The sequence below is a fragment of the Orcinus orca genome, chromosome 6 (assembly GCF_937001465.1).
Source record: "Orcinus orca chromosome 6, mOrcOrc1.1, whole genome shotgun sequence".
NCBI lineage: Eukaryota > Metazoa > Chordata > Mammalia > Artiodactyla > Delphinidae > Orcinus > Orcinus orca.
The window spans coordinates 108,994,140-109,014,599 of NC_064564.1; the positions used below are offsets into that span (position 1 = coordinate 108,994,140).

The following is a 20,460-nucleotide window of genomic DNA, read 5'->3' on the forward strand; positions in this document are numbered from 1 at the left end:
GTTGCGCAAGGACACGCATGTGAGGATGAGCTCTTGCTGCGTTGTTAGGAGGAAAGATAAGCAAATCATGCCTTATCCAGCCGTAGAATCCAAACAAATGTTTAAAAGAGTAAGGTAGATCTGTCTGTCATGAGATGGGAGTGAAATCCTACATAGGATTCCATTTTGCAAAACAACAACAACAGTAAGTTATATACATGGGTGTACACACACACATACAGAGTTTGTAAAGGTATTAGAGAAGATGTAGCAGGCTACACATCTAATCTCTGGGGAGAGAATTGTGGGGGAGGGAAGGAGTACGCTCACTTTTTTACCATCCCAGCTGTGGGTGGTTTCCATTTTTACAAGCATATATTAATTTTGTAGTTAAAGGGAAGAGAAAGCCCTTTACAAAGCTGGCTTCCAAGTATCTTCTCAATCTTGACTCACAGGGCTTCCTCATTCCAGGGATAATCGAGTTAGAATAATCACTAACAACTGTCAGTTATGTTTTCTTTTCAAGCGTATCCTACCTGCTGCTATGTGTTTTGATTGTCACAACAAACCCATGATAGACGTCTTTATTATCACCATCATCTTACATCTCAGGAAACTTGGATTCATGAGTGTCTTGAATTTATCAAATTCACAAAGAAAAAATATTATACAATGCTAGTGGAAATGATAGAATGGGCTCCCTGTACTCTGCTAGCTGGAGTGTAAGTCGGTACAAGCTTTCCGGGGAGCAATTTGACAATATGTATTAAAATTCTTTAAAACCTACATCCCTTTATCCTAGCAACTCCTTTTCTAGAAATTTATCCCAAGGATATAATTAAGGACATGCACAGAGTTTCAGCCACAAGGATGTTCATTTAGAAGATGCTTATGATACTGAAACATTAGAAACCACTGAAATACCCAAGAATAGAAAATTACTTGAATAAATTATGTTCCATTCATATGAGAGAATATTATAAGTTCATTAAATAGTGGTGAAGAAGAATATTTAATGACAGGGAACACAGTTCATGATGCATTTTTAAAAGTGGGTCACAAACAGTATGTATTACATGAGTCTATTTTTGCTTTCAAAAAAAGAAAGAAAAAAGGAACATAAGTAATATACACACATAGAGAAAAGGTGGAAAAAAGCACACCAAAATGTTAGTACTAGTTACCTCTGGGAAGTGAGATTACTGAAGATTTTTTACTTGACTCCTTTTCTTAATTGTATTTTTATAACTCCCCCTTGCTAAATGTCCTACAATGAAAGTGTATCATTTTGAATTGTATCACATTTTTTAAAGGAGGTTCATCTCCTTGCTCTTCCCCGTGCAGCAACTTCTGTGCCTTCCTCCCTCCCAGACCCCTGCCCTCTCTACTCCTGGCAAACACTGCTCATTCTGCAAGGCCAGCTCCTCCAGGAAGGCTGCCATGGTCTCTGCTGGCTTCTGGGCTCCCTAGCTCACACTCAGCTTTCTGTTCTTCCAGCATGAGACACAAGTGTCATGTGACACCGCCGAAGTACGCTGGGAAGTGGCTCATCAGCCCAGGAAGCTTAAGGCATCTCCAAAGCAAGCACTCAGTCCCCGGTCCTTTAAATAGACCTGGCTGCTTACACAGCAGGCATTTGGGTACCTTAAAGCCCAGCAGCCCTCGAAGTCCCTCCACAGGCTCTCATCGGCGGCTCTCCCACTCAACCAGCCTCACTCTGTTCTTCATGCTCAGCTCACTAATCTCTTGGTTCTGTCCCCAAACTCCCAGCACCCTGTGGGCTTGCCTTGCTCTGACCACTGGTCTGCCCATGCTTTGGAGTTCATCTTCCGGTTGCAGTGATGTCTGGGTAATAAGCAAGGCCACCTTCCTTCTGGTCCTCCAGCCCTTCACCAATCACTTGCACGAAGTCAGGGGTGGATAATGACCATAGCTTTCATGTACCAAATACCGACTATGTGCCAGGCACTCTGCCAGGTGCTTCACTGGCCAATCTCCTTTAATCTGCATAATAATAATAACCATAGCTGTCCTTTACTGAGTCCTTGCTCAACTCTTCACAGGCACCCCATTCTCCCAAGCATGAAAGAGAGTCTCAGAGAGGTAGGGTGAGTTACCCAAGGTCACAGAGCTAGTACAGAAGAGGCTGTGCCCCATCTCAAAGCAATCCTTGTCTGAGCACCAAATTCATCCCCTTAACTGGTACCCTTTGCTGCTCCTACAACTACCCTCTGAGATAGGTGTGAGAGATGAGCAAACTGAGTTTTGACAAGGTTAAGTTATGGTTCAAGGTCATTTCAGCAAAGCGTCAGAGGGGCCTGGGAGTTTAGCCCAGGTCTGGTCTTGGTGAGGCACTGGATGAATAGGAAGGTCACAAAAGGGGAGAGTCTGGTGGGGGTGAGGAATGGGGCTAAGGTCCCCACCAGGAAGTCTGAGATTCACTGCTGGGCTCCAATCTTGGCAAGAGAAGTAACAGCTGGGAAGGGGAGCTTCCCAGGGCTCCCCTCCACCCCAGAAACACCACCTACCTGTCTGGTACAGCACAGCTATTCTTAGATCATACGTGCCACTGTTCTCCTTGGCCTTGGGCTCAGGGATCTGCTGAGAGGGATGGAGGTGGGGTGCTCAGGGCCTTCTGGCATCTGGGGGAGCTCAGATAAGCTAGGGCTGTCACTGTTGACCTTCTAGAAAGCAAGCTGCCACGAGCAGAGGCCATGCCTCATACCACTTCTCACCCACTGGGGGCATAACAAAAAATCCAAGTGATGGATCCTGGGTGCCAAGGGTGACACGGTAAATCTGGGCCCCAAGGTTCTTGGTTCAGCTCCTGGCTCTGTCACTAACTCTCCCTGGGGCTTTGAGCTTACTACTTTCCCCGCCGGTGCTATAACAGCTCCCCTCTGGGCTGTGGCATGATGGTGTGTGGGAAAGTGTTTTGAGATGTGGAGTCAAGAATAGCTGGTGCAGCCGTTCTGGAAAACAGCCTGGCAGTTCCTCAAAAAGTTAAACATACAGTTGCCATATGACCCAGCAATCACACCCCTAGGTACACACCCAAAAGAAACAAAAACAGATATCCACACAAAAACTGGTACGCAAACGTTCATAGCAGCATTACTCAGCCTCAAAGTGGAAATAACCCAAATGACCATCAGCTGATAAACGAATACACACGATAGCCTTAAAACAGTAGAATATTATTCGGCCATAAAAAAGAATCAAGTGCTGCCTACATGCTATAAAAATGGATGGAACTGGAAAAACGTTACAAGTGAAAGAAGTCAGGCACAAAAGGCCACACATATGTGATTCCATTTACATAAAATATCCAGAATAGGGGCTTCCCAGGTGGCACAGTGGTTGGGACTCTGTGCTCCCAATGCAGGGGGCCAGGTTCGATCCCTGGTCAGGGAACTAGAGCCCACGTGCGTGCCACAACTAAGAGTTCGCGTGCCACAACTAAGAGTTCGCATGCCACAACTAAGGAGCTCGCGTGCCGCAACTAAGGGGCCCACCTGCCACAACTAAGACCCGGTGCAACCAAATAAATAAATAAATATTAAAAAGTAGATATGTATCCAGAATAGGCAAGTCCGCAGAGACAGAAAGTAGACTAGTGGTTGCCTGGGGCAGGGGAAATTGGGGGGAGTGATTGCTAGTGGGTACAGGGTTTCTTTGGGATACTGAGAATGTTCTGGAAATAGTGGTGATGGGTGCACAACCTTGAGAATATACTAAAAACCACTGTACACTTTAAAAGGGAGAATGTTATGGTATGAGAATTAAAAGGAAGAGGAAGAAGAAGTGGCACTGACTTGGTGCTTACTCCTCCCAGCTCTGTGCTAAGCCCTTCCTGCAGCTTACCTTAATCCTCCCAACAGCCCTCTAAAGGAAGGACTCTCATTATTGCTTTTTTGTAGATGAGGAAACTGAGGCAGAGGGAAGTTCAATAACTTGCCCGAGGTTGCACAGATCCTTGCGGTGCAGGTGCAAGGTCAGTGTGGACCCTGCGGTACTTTGTACCTTTTCCTGTGACCAGTCTCTCTGTCCATCTCCCCCACAAGGCCATGGGCACCTGGGGAGGAGATGTCTCATCCTCGGACACCCAGCCCAAGGCCTGGTTCTTAGACGTTTATTGAATGGACAGAGAATTGTGCTATCTTTGCCCTCTCGGCTTCTTCACAGAGAAATCGACTTCTCCCAAAAGCACAGCATCCGCCGCGAAACCTTAAGGCTGCCAGTTGCCGCTTTGCACTCGCCCTGAGGTTGCTGAGCCGATAGGCAAGAACCACCTCAAATCGAGACAAAATGCATTTGTGGTTTCAAAGGAAAGTCGTTAGAAGAAAAAGTCTGTCTTCCAAGGCCAAGGTTGCTCCAATTCCATTTACTTAAAGTAGAAAGAAGACAATCCCGCCCCAGTGAGTCTGAGCCGGCTTGCAGGAAGGAGCGTTTTTTTGCTGAGTATCCACCACGAACCGCAGGAGAGAGCGGGCGGGAGACAGTGGGAGCCAAAGCAAACATTCTGAAGTCAGAGATAATGGGAGAAGGTAGGAGGAGTGGGAATAGGTTTGGAGGCCAAGCAGGAAACAGGTCTGAAAGGAAGGGTGGGAAAGCAGGAAGCTTTCCGAGCTTTTATGAAAAGATGGCCCTTCTGAGTCTGGGGGGAGATCCGTTTGGAGCCGGGCTGGCTGAGACAGCACCGAGCCCACCCTGCTCCAGCAGCCGCCTCCCAAGCTGCCCACTCCTTGCCATCCTGCACCGGGTCCCAAGGGTTCCTTCTAACAGAGAGATTGCCCCATCCCCCCACTGCTCAAAATCCTTCCGGGGCTCCCTATTGCCCATCATTCAGAGAACCACCCAGATGAAGCGTTCCAGGCTTCTGTGTCCACACACTGGCCCCAGCCCTGCGTGTCCTTTCAGCTTTTTGTTGCCCCCTCCCTCTGTGGCACCACGCTGGGATCTAATGCACCCAACTGCATGCTCTTCCCTAAATGATCTCTACCTTTCCCAGCCTTTGTGTTTTTTCTTCTTCACAGCTATGTCTTACCTCCTCAAAAAGCACCTCGAGGGACTCTTTTCTCCACTGCTTAACTCTCCCTCAGTGTCTAGTCTGGTGCTGGCCATACACCAAATCCTCAGTAATTGCCAGAAGAATTAATCAAGTCACCAGAACGGTGGAGAGGGTTCTGGACAATCCACCTGTCTGGTCAGCTCTTTCGTAGCTGGATGTCTTAGGGTGGGGTTCCCGGGAAGCAGCCTCTGAGAAAAGGACTGGGGTCCAAACAGTGCATTTTGGAGGTGAGCGTCAGTCTAGCGTGCTTTCATAAGCAGGTCGCATTCCTAGCACTGGGGCTCCGTCCCTCTGGGGACTTCTGGGAAGTGGGATGAAACACCAGTTAGAGTTGCTGCCACAGCAAGGGGCAAGGACTCGAGGGTATTTCCCTGTCATCGCCCTTTCGTCCTGGCTGAGGGCAGTTCTGGGGGTTTTGCTCCTGGCCACACAGCTGCTCACAGCAGGACCCCACGGGCAGATTCCAGATGAGTAGGAGGGGTGAGGGTGTGCGGCTTCACCTTCACAGGCTTCACCTCCAAATGTGGGCCCTGCTCTCCTAGCCTCTGCATCTTTGCCTGTGCTGTTCCCATGCCTGGACCGCCCTCTTCCGGGCCTTTCCCTCCAGCAGGTGACTTCCTACGCCCCTACATGGCCCAGCCACATGGTCTCTCTCCAGAGGTTTCTCCTGACCCACCCCGGAGGAGTCCGTGCCTCTCCCAGCGGCCCCATACCACCCACTCTCCTTATCACTTGTGCAGGAGTTCCCACTGTACCGACCCTGTGCTATCACTGTGTCCACTAGTGACCCCGGAGCTTTGTCTGCCTGCCCCTCTGGCCTGGGAGCCCCGTGAAGGCGGGGTCTCCATCTGATTCATCTGTGTGCCTAGCACCCAGCAGAGTGAAGGTGTCCAGTGAATGAATAATTGAGTGAATAAGCAACAGTAATCTCAAATATTTGTTGACTGCTTCTTATGTGCCTGACTCTGATCTAAATTCTTTATGCGTGATGACATTTCATCTACACGGCCACCCACAAGGGAGGAGCTATCATTATCTGCAACATACAGAGGAGACATCCAAAGCAGAGAGGACTTCAGGAACGTGCCCAGGGCCTCACTGCTCTAAGTGGCTGAGCGGGGAATGACTGGGAGGAGCTTCCCTGGTCCCTCAGTAGGGCCACGCCCCCATAAACCAGGCAAAAATGGAGGCTCAGCTGGCCCAGGGCTCCTCCAAGCCACCTTGGGCTAGGAAGCCATCTGCTGGGAGGGCGGTGAAAAAGGAAAACAGAGGAGGCTGCAGAGAGGGACTTGGAGGCTGCCCTCCTGCGAGCCAGGAAACCTGCCCAGGTCTTAGGTAAGTGGAGCTGAGTGTGGGGTCCTGTGAGGAGCAGCCTGGGTGGGTGTGAAAGGTGTCAGGTCACATGATTTCTGGAAGGGCAGTTGTGACAACAGACTCTCCCAGCCAGACAGCTCCTTACAGGCTTCTAAGCAGCTTCTTATCCGTGATCCCATGTGCCTCTCATGGTCCCTTCCCCAACCCCAGTGACATGGGAAGAGACGGGTCTGCCCAGGGTCACAACAGAGCTGGGACTTCAAATTAGGTGTGTGTGACCCTGAGGGCAGTGCTCTTTCCACTGTGTCTCAGTCCTCAGTCAGGGTGCAGAGCAACCTTCCTTTCCCTCAGGGCTGGGGAGAGAGAGAGAGAGAGACAGCCAACATTAAGTCAGGCTCTCAGTACGTACCAGAAAAACCTCATTCCATTCTCTTCACAGCCTTATGAGAAAAAGGTCATTACCCCCTTTGAAAGCTGAAGAAACTGAGGCCCAGAGAGGTTAAGCAGCTCAGCCAAAGTCACACAGCATGGGAGCGGAGAGCTAGGAGGGGGGCCAATTTGAAATGGCCCCAAAGCATAAAATCTAGCAGGTAGATAGGAGAAGAGGACATTGGAGGGATTGAAAATTAAGTTTTGCCAAATTGGATTCGGCAACTGCACTGTTTACCTACAACCTATTAATCTATATGCAGTTCATTCCAGAGAACCGGAGACAGGCTGCCTGAGAGACCTGCAACTCAGACAATTCACCTTACAGCAGGCATGAAGCATACAGCCAAGGTCATGAGTAAGAATAGGATACCCACTGCTCCTGTGGCCAGAGGCAGCTGAACAGGCTAGCTGCCTACATAGTGGTCCCTAAGGCTTGACCTTAAGAGGTGCTAGGCTCTGTGCAGCAACCCCTGGGGGTTAGGGAGGGGCAGACGCATGAAAGCGTCTCAGAGAACAAGAAAGGACTTTGCTAGCCGCTGAAATCCCAACTGTTTCATGAAATTTTATTTGGCCTCTGGTGAAAGAACTAGCTGTGATCCAACAAGGGCAAAATTGCAGCTGCAGGGGCTTCCCTGGTGGCGCAGTGGTCAAGAGTCCGCCTGCCGATGCAGGGGACGTGGGTTCGTGCCCCGGTCCGGGAGGATCCCACATGCCGCAGAGCGGCTAGGCCCGTGGGCCGTGGCCGCTGGGCCTGCGTGTCCGGAGCCTGTGCTCCGCAGCAGGAGAGGCCGCAGCGGTGAGAGGCTCGTGTACCGTAAAAAAAAAAAAAAAAAAAATGCAGCTGCAGGAAGAAAACTAGTCTCTTAAAATGCAAAGGCTTGAAGGTGCTTTCCAGAGATTGCACTGAGATAAATTCAGTGGTAAAAGAGATATCCGTTTGGAAAGGATGACCATTTCGTGGGAATCAAAGGTTTAGGAAAGATGTTTTTCTCAGTAATATGACAGTGAGCTTGCAGCAACTGTTCAAGTTGGCTGTTAAGGAGAGCTGGAATTCTCCTTATTACATTAGAAAGGTTTGGAATTAATAGGGAATCCACCATGCAGGGTGGAATGCACTTAACAAATACCAAAGGCATTTAAAAATTGAAGACCAAAGGTTACAGTTGTATTTTATCTTTGGAGAGTTTCCCAAACATTCTCACTTGCATTAAGTCACATGATCTGCAGAACCCTAACAGGGCAGGAAAGAGCGGCCAGCATTGCACGCATTCTTTAAACAAAACAAAACAAAACAAAACAAAAACAGCTTTTTTGAGATATAATCCACATGCCATACAGTTCACCCATTTAAAGGGTACAGTTCATTAGTTTTTAGTATATTCACAGAGTTGTGCAATCACCACCGCTATCTAATTTCAGAACACTTTCAAAAATAAACCCTGTATCCATTAGCGGTCATTCAAAATTCCTTCTTTCTCTCAGCCCCTGGCAACCACTAATCTACTTTCTGTCTCTATGGACTTACCTATTCCAGACATTTCATATTAATGGAATCATATAATATGTGGTATTAACGGGCTGAATTGTGTCTCCTCCCCACAAAATTCATATGTTGAAGTCCTAACCCTCAGTACCTCAGAATGTGACCCTGTTTGGAAATAGGGTTGTGTTGCAGATGTAATTAGTTAAAATCAGGTCTTTAGGGTGGACCGTAATCCAATGACTTGTGTCCTTATAAAAAGGGGAAATTTGGACACAGGGAGAACGCAACGTGAAGATGAATGCAGAGATTGAAGTGATGTTTCTACAAGCCCAGGAACACCGAAGATTGCCAGCAAACCACCAAAAGCTACAAGAGGCATGAACAGATTTCCTCAGAAGAAAGCAATGCTGCCGACACCTTCATCTTGGGCTTCTAGCCTCCAGAACTAGGAGACAATAAATTTCTGTTAGTTAAGCCACCTAGTCTATGGTACTTTGTTATGGCAGCCCTGGCACTCTAATACACAGGGTCTTTAGTGGCTAGCTTCTTTCAGGTAGCATCATGTTTTCAAGGTTCATCCATGTTGTAGCATGTATCAGTACTTTATTCTTTTGAAAACCAAATCATATTCTAATGTATGGATTTTATTGTATGGATATATACTACATTTTACTTATCCATTCATCCATCGATGTAATTTGGGTCTTATTTGCTATTATGAAAAATGCTGCTATGAACATTCATGTACAAGTTTTTATGTGGATGTATGTTTTCATTTCTCTTGGGTATAGACCTATATTTCTCTTTTCCAGCTGCAGAAACTGAGCCCCCATGAGACGACTTGCCCAAGGTTACCAGCTAGAGCATGGAAGAACTGTCCCTCCAACTTAGAACTGTTTGATTTCAAACTCAAAGGTCTTTCAACTCTATTAGGCTATACACACTCACATTCATGCAAACTCATTCACACTTACACACGTCACACCCACATGACAGATAGTTCTTTGAGCCTGTTGTTTTGCCCAGGGTGCAGAAGTTCAACAAAAGTAATCAAACAGAAGTGGTGCGATACTGAGGCAGGTACTGAGACTTCCAAAGGATAAATAAGTCAGGACATTGATTTGAATATCACTGAGGGAAAGACCAAAAACATTTAAAGGGGTATAAAGAGGTTAGTGAAGAGCAAATGGCTCGAATGTGGTCTCCCGTAGGGCGCACACAACTTCTATCGATTGCGACCAAATGTAATTTACCAGAAGAATAGTATGCAAGTCAAAGACGTTTATGTGAAGAGAGCCGCATTTGAAATCTGTACGGGGCTCTGCTCTCACCATCCAGTTACTCAGTGAGGGCGGGAACAGCTTACATAAGCAAACTGGCCTCCGATGGGGCGAGCGCAGGAAGATTTGATTTCACCGTTTCTGTGAGCGAACAGGATCAGAAGCTATTCTGAGCGGCCTCAAAGGAAAAGCGCCAGAAATCATAAATAAAGAAGAAGTCAACCGTGTCCAGTGGCCATATCAAATGTGACATTCCTCCAGAATGTTTGAACGTGGTATCTTTCAAGCCGCTGATTCTTTAAAAAAAAAAATAGAAAATACCTTATTTCCCAGTGACAATAGCATTCACTACAGTTAAAACCTAACAGAAGGCAAAGTGATTTGGGGCATAAAGAAAAAAGTAGCATCTGGAGGAGTGCAAGATTCAGCCTTTCATTTAACAAATATTTATTTTTGACACTCTCTCTGCCTGTCATTCTGTCCCCACTGTTCTCGAGTTCCTCACCCTGCTTCATTGTTTTCTTACTTTCTCATTGCTCCCTGAGCACACATTATACGTTTACCTGTGATGGTTCATTTTATGAGTCAACATGACTGGGCCACAGAGTGCCCAGACATTTGGTCAAACATTGTTCTGGGGGTGTCTGTAAGAGTGTTTTCGGATGAGATGAACATTTGAATCAATGGACTGAGTAAAGCAGGTTGTTCTCCCTAATGTGGGTGGCCCTTATCCAGTCAATAAAGAGCCGAGTAGAAGAAAAAGACCAAGGAAGTGGGAACTTTGCCTTCTTGATTGTTTGAGCTGGGACATTGCTTTTTTTCTGCCCTCAGACTGGAACTTATACGATGGACGTTCCTGAATTTCAGGACTCTGGACTCAGACTGGAATTATATCACGGGCTTTCCTGGGTCTCCAGCTTGACAAATGCAGATTTGGGGAGTTCTAAGCCTCCATAAATTGCATGAGCCAATTCCTTATACTAGATCTCTTGATATAGATAGAGATATAAATACAGATGATAGAGACAGAGATAGAGGTGTAGATATAGGCATATATATATATAGGTACATATCCCATTGGTTCTGTTTCTCTGGGGAAACCTACTATATTGCCCATCTCCCCTACTGGAGTGTAAGCTATCTCACCTCACTTCAGGTGATGGCTCCAGCCTCCTAATTCATCCCTCCGGTTCTCCTTTTGCCTCCTCCCCAGTCCATTTTCCACCAATTGGGTGTGTCATTCTCCTGCTTAAAGATATCAGGGCTTCCTCTGGGGTAGAGAGGGCCATAGAGTGAGAGCCGGCCAGGCTCCCTGTTCTGGAGACCTGACTTTAGGCAGCCACAGATGGAGACATCTGACCCGCTCTTTGACTTTTCTCCAGGTGGCCTCATGTCTCAGGGATGCTCATCCCCATGATTTCAGCATCCCTCCCTTGGGTGAGTGATCCCTTATCCATCCGGGAGCACCTGTCAGCCAAACTGGGCCTCTCTCCCTCTTTCCTCCTCACCTCCCTCCAAGAAGGTAGGATTCACCTGGGTCCAGCTCAGGCTCATCAATAGGTCAGCCCTGTCCCCAAAACCTGGTAATGAAATGGGATCAAACGTGTACTCAGCTCACTTGCTGGCGCACTGGAAGTGCTCAAAGATGGCTAGCACTTATTTAATAACACTTTTATTGAGATTATAATTCACACACCACAAAATTCACCCCTTTAAAGTGTGCAATTCAGTGATATATTGAGTTGTGCAACAATTACCATTACCTGTTTTGCAGAACATTTTTATCACCCCAAAAGAAGCCCTGTAGGCATTAGCAGTCCCCTCTCCTTTCTGCCGTCTCTCCAGTCCCTGGTAACCACGAATCTGCTTTCTGTCTCTACGGATTTGCCTATTCTGGACATTTCATATTAAAAAAAATCATACAGGGCTTCCCTGGTGGCGCAGTGGTTGAGAATCTGCCTGCCAATGCAGGGGACACGTGTTCGAGCCCTGGTCTGGGAAGATCCCACGTGCCGCGGAGCAACTAGGCCCGTGAGCCACAATTACTGAGCCTGCGCGTCTGGAGCCTGTGCTCCGCAACAAGAGAGGCCGCGATAGTGAGAGGCCCGCGCACCGCGATGAAGAGTGGCCCCCACTTGCCACAACTAGAGAAAGCCCTCGCACAGAAACGAAGACCCAACACAGCCATAAATAAATAAATAAATAAATAAATAATCATACAACATAGGGTCTTTTGTGTCTGTGTTCTTTAATTTAGCAACATGTTTTCAAGGTTCATCCATGTTGTAGCATGTCTCAGTAATTCATTCCTTTCTATTGCCAATAATACTCTATTGTATTGGATAATATATACATATATTGTATTGGATATGGACATATCACATTCTGTTTCCATCCATTCCTCATTTGATGGACATTGGGTTGTTTCTGCTTTTGGCTGTTATGAAAAGTGCTTCTGTGAACACTCATGTACAAGTTTTTGTGTGTACAAATGTGTGGATGTGGGCATATAATAGTAGTGGAATTGCTGGGTCATATGGTAACTGTATGTTTTACTAGCTGAGGAAATGCCAAACTGTTTTCAAAAGTGGTTTTAGTTGGGAATTCCCTGGTGGCCCAGTGGTTAGGACTCTGAGCTTTCCCTGCCGAGGGCTCGGGTTCAATCCCCAGTTGGGAACTAAGATCCCACAAGCCACGCAGTGTGGCCAAAAAAAAAAGTGGTTGTAGTATTTTACATTCCCACCAGCAATGTAGGAGGGCTCTAATTTCTCCACATCCTCACCAACACTTGTTATTGTCTGTCTTTTTGTTTTAGCCATCCTAGTAGAGGTAGCACATAATATTCATTGTGGTGTCTGGGGTAAATGTTGGGTACTCAGGAGTCCACCCAGCCTCCCTGTTGCCCATCCTTCACCATATTGCCCCATCTGAGCCAACTCTGCTTCCACCTAGTATCCCTCATCCTTCTCCTGGCTCCAACCCTCACCTTCTTATGCACTGAGACACCCTTGTCTCCGTGCCCTTGGTGGCGGTCCCACTCCAAACTAGACAAACATCTAGAACCAAGTATGGCCAACTGCCTGAGGAATATGGCTGTTGTCTGAAGCCTCAGGTGTTAGGAGCCAACGTTCTTGGCTACAGAGTCCAGCCCACATTAAGCCCAAGTATCCTGTCCCTTTAGATACTGCAAGGGGAGGAGGAGTTAGCCCTGATTAAGGTCAGTTCAAGAAACAGTTAATGATGCATGGTGATAGTGGTAATACTGGTTAACATTTATTTGTTCAGTGCTCCCCATGGGCCTGGCATGGTGCTCAGCACTGACACATATGCTATTTATTAATCTTTACAACAATCTTATGAAGGAATATAGTTATCATTTCCATCTCACCAATGAGGAAATTCTGTTGAGAGGACAAATCACTTGCTCAAGGACACACACATGCAAACACTGTGATATAAACGCTGATCATCTGAGGCAGAATCTAAATGCTTACTTGGTATACAGCGCCTTCTTATGCTTCAGAGATGAATTAGGTGCAGTCCTGCTCTCCATTTCCAGGTACCAAAATCTGTATTAGTTTCCTATTGGTGCTGTAACAAATTAACGCAAACTTAGTTACACACAAACTTAAAACAGCACAAACTAATTATCTTATGGTTCTGGAGGTCAGAGTCTCCAGAGGGTCTTACAAGGCTAAAATGAAGAATGTGAGCTGGGCAGGGCTGCATTCTTTCTGGAGGCTCGGTGAGAGAATCCATTTTCTCATCTCCAGTCTCTGCAGGCTGCCTGTGTTCCTTTGCTCGTGGCCCCTTCCTCCGTCTTCAAAGCCAGAAATGGCTTCTTTCTGTCTTTGGTTTTCCAATAATTTTTCTAGGAGTCTTAAGGCTCTGCAACCATATGGACTTTTTTTTTTTATTTAGCTCCCCTGAGGACCAGAAAGGGCCAAAGCTACCAAAAGGGGATCTAGGTTCTCAACCCTTATTAAAAATGTGGAAGTGTCTTGACACATGCTACAACATGGGTGAACCTTGAAAACATTACGCTGAATGAAAGGCCACATGATGTATGATTCCATTTATATGAAATCTCCAGAGTAGGCAAATCTATAGAGACAGAAAGTAGATTCCTGACTGCCAAGGTTTGGAGGAGTTGAGGGGAAATGGTGAATGACTGCTAATAGGTACAGGGTTTCTTCATGGAGTGAGGAAAGTATTCTGAAATTAGTGCACAACTTTGAATATACCACTGGACTAGACACTTTAAAAGGATGAGTTTTATGGTACTGTAATAGGGAAGAACAAATCTGACTCCATATTGGATGTTTCTTTTACTTTAATTTTTGTATTCTATTGCTTTTGCTACAAGTTAATCACCAAAGGGATGTTGCCTATAAGCTTAAATTATACATAATGGCCCATCTCTGGGAACCCTGCCACCCATGTAATGAGCATTAAGATAAAATACCTTTGTTTAGCTCATAGGAAACCCCCTTACCAGGCCCACATGTGAATGGCTGCAGGAAGGAAGAAATCAACATATCCCCTTCGGAGTCTGACTGGAACCAGGACTTTACCTCTTTCCCTTTTAGAAGCCTGAATTCTAACTCAGAGAAGATGATTCTTTGGGACACTGGTCCAGCATCTTCTCGGTCTGCTGGCTTTCCAAATAAAGTTGCTATTCCCTGCCCCAACCACTAGTCCCTAGATTTATTGGCCTGTCGTGCAACCAGCAGTATGAACTTGGACTTGGTAAACTGTATGTGAATTATATCTCAATAAGGCTGTTATGTTTTAAAATGTGATAAGTGTAAAAGGTGTTTTGAGACACAGAAGAAGTCTCTTAGTCAAGTCTGGGCTTTGGGAAAGGCTGTCCAGATGATGCTATGGTCATGGCTGAAAGATGAGTTAAATGTCAAATGAAGGAAGATGGAAAGGGTATTCCAGGCAGAGGGAACAGCGTGAATAAAGATACGAAGGTATGAATAAGCATGGCATCCCCAGAGCTCCCCTCCTGGGCCCGGTCTGCCTGGGTCCAGGGCTTGATAGATGATTGTTAGACAGATGAATGGACAGATGGATGAACTGACGGGTGGATGGATGGGTGAATAGACGGTGGATGAATGGATGGCGGGTGTCTGGATGCAGTGGCAACATAGGCACACATAACCTCATTATCTTATCTTATCCAACACTTATCTCAGTCTTTATGGAGCACACCCTTGATGTTTGGGTCAGGAACTTAGGGAACGTCAAAGATGAAAGACACAGCATGCCCCCTGGGGAGTTTGCAGTCCTAAGTGCAGAGCAAAGGGTCAGTTGTGGAGCCACAGTACCCTTGCTGCTAGGGTACTTCCCAGGGGAGGAACCAATGGTTACATTTAGGGGACGGACAGAGAAGGAGGAACTGGAGGAGAAGGTGGAATTAGAGAGATAGGCAGGAACCACTCTGAGGTAGCCTCACCCCTTAGCTCTGCAGGCAGAAAGAAGCCATGAAATAGGACACCTTCAAGGTGGCCTGCTGTCTGGGGAGGGCCCTGGCCTGGAACTTGGGAGACCTGGGTGCCTGTCCCTTTTCTGCATTTGAATCCCTGTGTAACTCTGCGCTAGACACTAACCCTCTCTGGACTCTACTTCCTTGTCTGTATGATGAGCTTGAAAGTTTCAAAGGCCCTTCAGTGAAACTGAGTTGGTGGAGTCTTGAGACTCAGCAAAATAGGGGCAGAAACATCATTTCAAATTCGTGCCAGGCAGTGCGGTACAGAGGAAAGAGGAAGAGCGCATAATTCCAGGACTCACACCATCCTGGACCCTCATGCAGACACACCCCTTCCTAGACCCAATGTCTTGGGCAAGTGCCTTAACTTCCCAAGTCTAATTTCCCTCACCGCACAACAAGGTTATTAACGCTTATCTCATAGAGTTGTCGTGAGGATTTAGGTAAACTAAAAACTGTATGTAGGGCACTCAACCTATGTCAGTTTTTGAAAACGTTAATTCCCATCCCCTGATTTTGTTTCTCTCTGTTTAGTGCACATATTTTAGGTCTTAATCTGCACCATGTTCCCTTTTCCTCTGAGAAGCCCTAGTACCAGGGTTGAACCCCAGCAGTCATATGAATATTACATAACCCTGTTCCCTTGGTCATAGCTGATTGGACCAAGGGGGTCACCTAACCCAAACTGGGCCAATCAGATTGAATTTGGAATTGGGGCAAGAGACACCAGTCAGACTCTGCTGGATGCTTGAGCCAGCAAGTGACACGTTTGAGAGTCAAGTTTGCTTGAGGAAACGAAGGAAGGGAGGGAGAAAGGGAGAGAATGAGGGAGAATGGGAGGAAGGAAGGAAGGTAGGAAGGAAGGAATGGAAGATTCGTTAATGCCTTGATTTAATTTGATCAGCTACTAACCCAGGCTTTGGGTATTTCTCCTGAGACTTATCCCTGAACTGTCCAGGCTGAAGGCCTGACTGATGTCACCACATCACAGAGGGTCTTTCCTACGGTCTGCCCCTGACAGGGACCCCTGTGAGGAAGAGAGGGTTCAGGGGCAGACAAGAGGAAGGACCCTGCCGAGATGTGCTGACATTGGCCAGGAATGGCCTCCTCCCGCTAGGCCAGAGATTAACCAGGGTGTGTGTGGCTGCCTTAAGGACTAGCGATGACTCAGGTGGTACCTGTTGAGGGTTCCTGGTGAGGATGCCCAGGACAGCAAGGAAGACCGGAATCGCAGCCTCCTGACTCCATTTTGTGCAGACGGGGCCAGGAACACCCTTGAGGGTCCAGTGCGGTTCTGGTGCCAGGCCATGGGTTGCCGCCAGCCAAAGCCCGTCTGTTCTAGGGTCCCTGCGCTGGCTCCTCCTCTCAGCCGTCCTGTTCCCTGCCCCGCCCCACTGAAGTCTCTCTCCTACCTCCATCCCACCTCCTGGCTGCCACCACCACTTCTTATTCATTCTCGGCTTCTGTTCTCTGCTTTCTTTCTGTGTCTCTTGGCTTCTTGCCTTGCAAAAACAGAGCTCTGCCTCTCTCCATAGGCTCCCTCCCAAGCCCCGAGAGAGGCATGTTGGCTCATTTGGTCACTGTTATCCGTGCTGGGTACCGGGCTCCCAGGCCACTGGCTGCCTTTGTGTCGGGTACACACCTTAATCCAGTATGCAAGGGTAGGTCACCCAGGTAGCTTTATTCCAGAAGGGGCTGTGGGCCTGGCAGCTCCCAGAGCACGATACATCTTTCTCCAATATACATGGGGAAGGAGCAAATGAGAGTGAGGAAGTGAATGTGCATTGAAAAGTATAATGGGCCTGCTGGCACAATATATGTATTATTTACAACATTAACAAGGCCATCATGTCACTACTCATGGATGTTTTCCTTCCCTAGAACTTGCTGGCCAAGGGCAGTGGTTTTCAGTGGCCCTGGTCTTTGATTTCCAAACCCCTCTCCAGGGAAGTTGCTGGGACACCCAGCCTCCCTCCACCTCCTCCCCTTAGTGCTGCTTCACCAAGAACCTTCCTTACCTGCTTCTCTGCTGCCGCTCTGGTTGCTCAGGGCTCTCCGGAGGAGGCTCGCAGATCCCCACACTGCCTAAGTGCTCCCAGGTGCTTTCACTTTAGAGCTCCTGCCACTGGGAACTCGGAATATTCCCATCAGCTGGGGAAACAGCTTCCTCTTCTTTTGAGCCCTGCCCACAGGGAGTTGGTCAGGGAGGCTATGGCTGTTCACAACCTTCTAGCTCATATATTCTAGCCCTTTGGAGAGAAGGCCTCGTCCTCTGTCAAGATCCCAAATTCCAGAGGAAGGACCATGACTGGTTCAGCTGGGGTCAGAGGTCCATACCTGCACAATCAGCTACAGCGTGTCAGAACCATCTCCAAAGACAGGGAATGGGGAAGAGTGGAGGGGGTCATCCAGGGCCAAGCCTTCACACCAAGGAACCCGGCACACGTCACCATGCTGCCCTGTGCCACCAGGTCTCTGATCTCTCCCCGGCGCTTGAGCCAGTGACCCAAGCTGTCATCAGTCACCTGGATCCTCTGCTTCCTCCTGGAGCGTCCTGCCCACCTCGGGCCTTGGAGACAGACTTTCTTCTCCCCTTTTTCGTTTGAGGGCTATTCTTTACACTCCAGGGCTGGACTCTCAGGCCCCAAATTCCCTTCACGTGTTATGGAATCCAAGGGGTGAGGGGCAGGAAGGGCGGCCAGTTTATCAGACAGTTGGCCCTGACATCCCAGGGCTCCCAGGCTGCTATGCGGCTTAGGCCCCCTTCTCCTACCTCCAGTATATTCTTTTTTCTTCTTTTTCGGTAATAGCTATCCTGAGATATAATTCACAAACAATACAATTCACCTGTTTGAAGTATACAATTCAATGTTTTGTTGCATAATTTGTATTCAAAATTATAAAACCATCACTACAGTCAATTTGCAGCATCTCCCTCCAAATCCCCATTAGCATTCCCTTTATTCACTCCGATTCCTTCCCCCACAGCTATAGACAATCCCTAATCTACATTCTGTCTCTCTTTTTTTTTTTTTTCAGTTTTTTTTTGGCTGCATTGGGCCTTCGTTGCAGTGCTCGGGCTTCTCTCTAGTTGTGGCGTGAGGGTTTTCTCTCTCTAGTTGTGGTGCACGGGCTCCAGGGCACACGGGCTCTGTAGTTTGTGGCACATGGGCTCTCTAGTTGAGGCGCACGAGCTCAGTAGCTGAGTCACGCGGGCTTAGTTGCCCCTGCAGCATGTGGGATCTTAGTTCCCCGACCAGGGATTGAACCCACGTCCCCTGCATTGGAAGGCGGATTCTTTACCACTGGACCACCAGGGAAGTCCCTACATCCTGTCTCTATGTATTTGCCTATGCCTAATATTTCAGATAAATGGAACAATACAATATACGGTCTTTTGTGGCTGGTTTCTTTCACTTAAGATTTTCAAGGTTCATCCACATTGTAGCAGATATCAGTACTTGATTTCTTCTTATGGTGGAATAATATCCCATTGTATGGACAAACCGCATTTTATTTACCCATTCATCAGCTGGTAGACATTTGGGTTCTTTCTACTTTTTGGCAGTTATGAATAATGCTGCTGTGAAGATTCAGGGACAAGTTTTTGTGTGGACACGTTTTCATTTCTCTTGGGTATATAGCTAGGAGTGGAATGACTAGGTCATACAGTAGCTCTACGTTCAACTTCCTGACGACCTGCCAGACTGTTTTCCAAAGCAGATGTGTCATTCTGCATTCCCACCAGCAGTGCATGAGGGATCCAAGTTTCCACATCCTCACCAACACTTGCCATTATTTGTCTTCTTGATGCAGCCTTGAGAAGTTCTTACTGTCCATCCTTGAAGGCCTCGTTCTGAGGCCACCTCTTCCACGATCCCCTCCTTACTCCCTGGCTTCTTGCCTTGGAACTCCCCCACCTCCTTATGATTCCATGTAATGGGGCCTTTATAAAACTCAAGTGATGCCATGGAAGGGCCTCATGCTGGGGCCACAGTCAGAACCAGTTCCCCTCTGGCATGTGGTATGATTTGAACAGAGATTAGAGAAAGCCCAAGCAAACCAGCTCTCCAGAAGCTGCTGTCACAGGTGAAAGCTTCCATTAGAGCTGTTCCTCTGGGACAGGGGGCTGGGCCTGAGCTTACTCAGGGCTGGATTGGTTTGTAACACAGAAATTCACTCAGCACCATGTTAAAGACTTTTGGAGGGTGGTGGGGGGGTGGTATTTGGCACTCATTCCCCATTGTTCCAAAAACAGCACTTTGATTTTTTTTGAAAGAAAATCCATTCTTCACCCTCTCTTAGTCTACTTGGTTCAGGTGGGCCTGGACCCATCCAGAGGTAATGGGCCCTATTTGGCCAATCACAATGAATGGTTCAGGGTGGTCACATGACGCAATCTGGGCCAGTGATAATCAGCCCTGGGACCTTTTCTAGATGAGCAAATGAGTCAGCAGAAACACTGGTCTGCAGAGGAAAAAAAAAGAAGGGGATATGCAGAGAAAAAGCAGAAATGGGAGATTGTGTGGGCCCAGGGAAAGAGATCCATAGAGAGACACGGGGTCGGAGGCAGCCTTTCATTCCTGTGGTTTCTGGTTATGCTTTCTGCAGTGGATTCTATGACATTCCCCCCCCCCCTTTTAGAAATTTATTTATTTTATATTTTTGGCTGCGTTGGGTCTTTGTTGCTGCATGCGGGCTTTTCTCTGGTTGTGGCAAGCAGGGGCTACTCTTCATTACGGTGCGCGGGCTTCTAATTGCGGTGGCTTCTCTTGTTGGGAGCACGGGCTCTAGGCGCGCGGGCTTCAGTAGTTGTGGCACATGGGCTCAGTAGTTGTGGCTCGCGGACTCTAAAGCGCAGGCTCAGTAGTTGTGGCGCACGGGCTTCGTTGCTCAGCAACATGTGGGATCTTCCTGGACCAGGGCTCAAACCCATGTCTCCTGCACTGGCAGGCGGATTCTTAACCACTGCGCCACCAGGGAAGCTCCCCCCATCATTTTATAATACACCCTATTTTTAGTTGAATTTTTTTTTTTAATAAATTTATTTATTTTTGGCTGCGTTGGATCTTAGTTGCTGTGCGTGGGCTTTCTCTAGTTGCGGTGATTGGGGCTACGCTCTGCTGCGGTGCACAGGCTTCTCATTATGGTGGCTTCTCTTGTTGCAGAGCACAGGCTCTAGGCACGTGGGCTTCAGTAGTTGTGTCACGTGTGCTCAGTAGTTGTGGCTCTCGGGCTCTAGAGCACAGGCTCAGTAGTTGTGGTGCACGGGCTTAGTTGCTCCACGGCATGTGGGATCTTCCTGGACCAGGGCTCAAACCCATGTCCCCTACATTGGCAGGTGGATTCTTAACCACTGCGCCACCAGGGAAGCCCCTAGTTGAAATTCTTGATTAGTCAAGATTTA

The 20,460-nt window shown here is 47.6% G+C and overlaps 1 long non-coding RNA gene across 1 annotated transcript; it reads left to right on the top strand.

Moving 5' to 3' along the window:
* Positions 1-6,131: 6,131 nt before the first annotated feature.
* LOC117201108 (uncharacterized) lies at positions 6,132-8,757 on the top strand. The gene is made up of 2 exons (XR_004483065.2): positions 6,132-6,385; positions 8,539-8,757. It is a non-coding gene; the product is annotated as an uncharacterized LOC117201108 (long non-coding RNA).
* Positions 8,758-20,460: the final 11,703 nt, after the last annotated feature.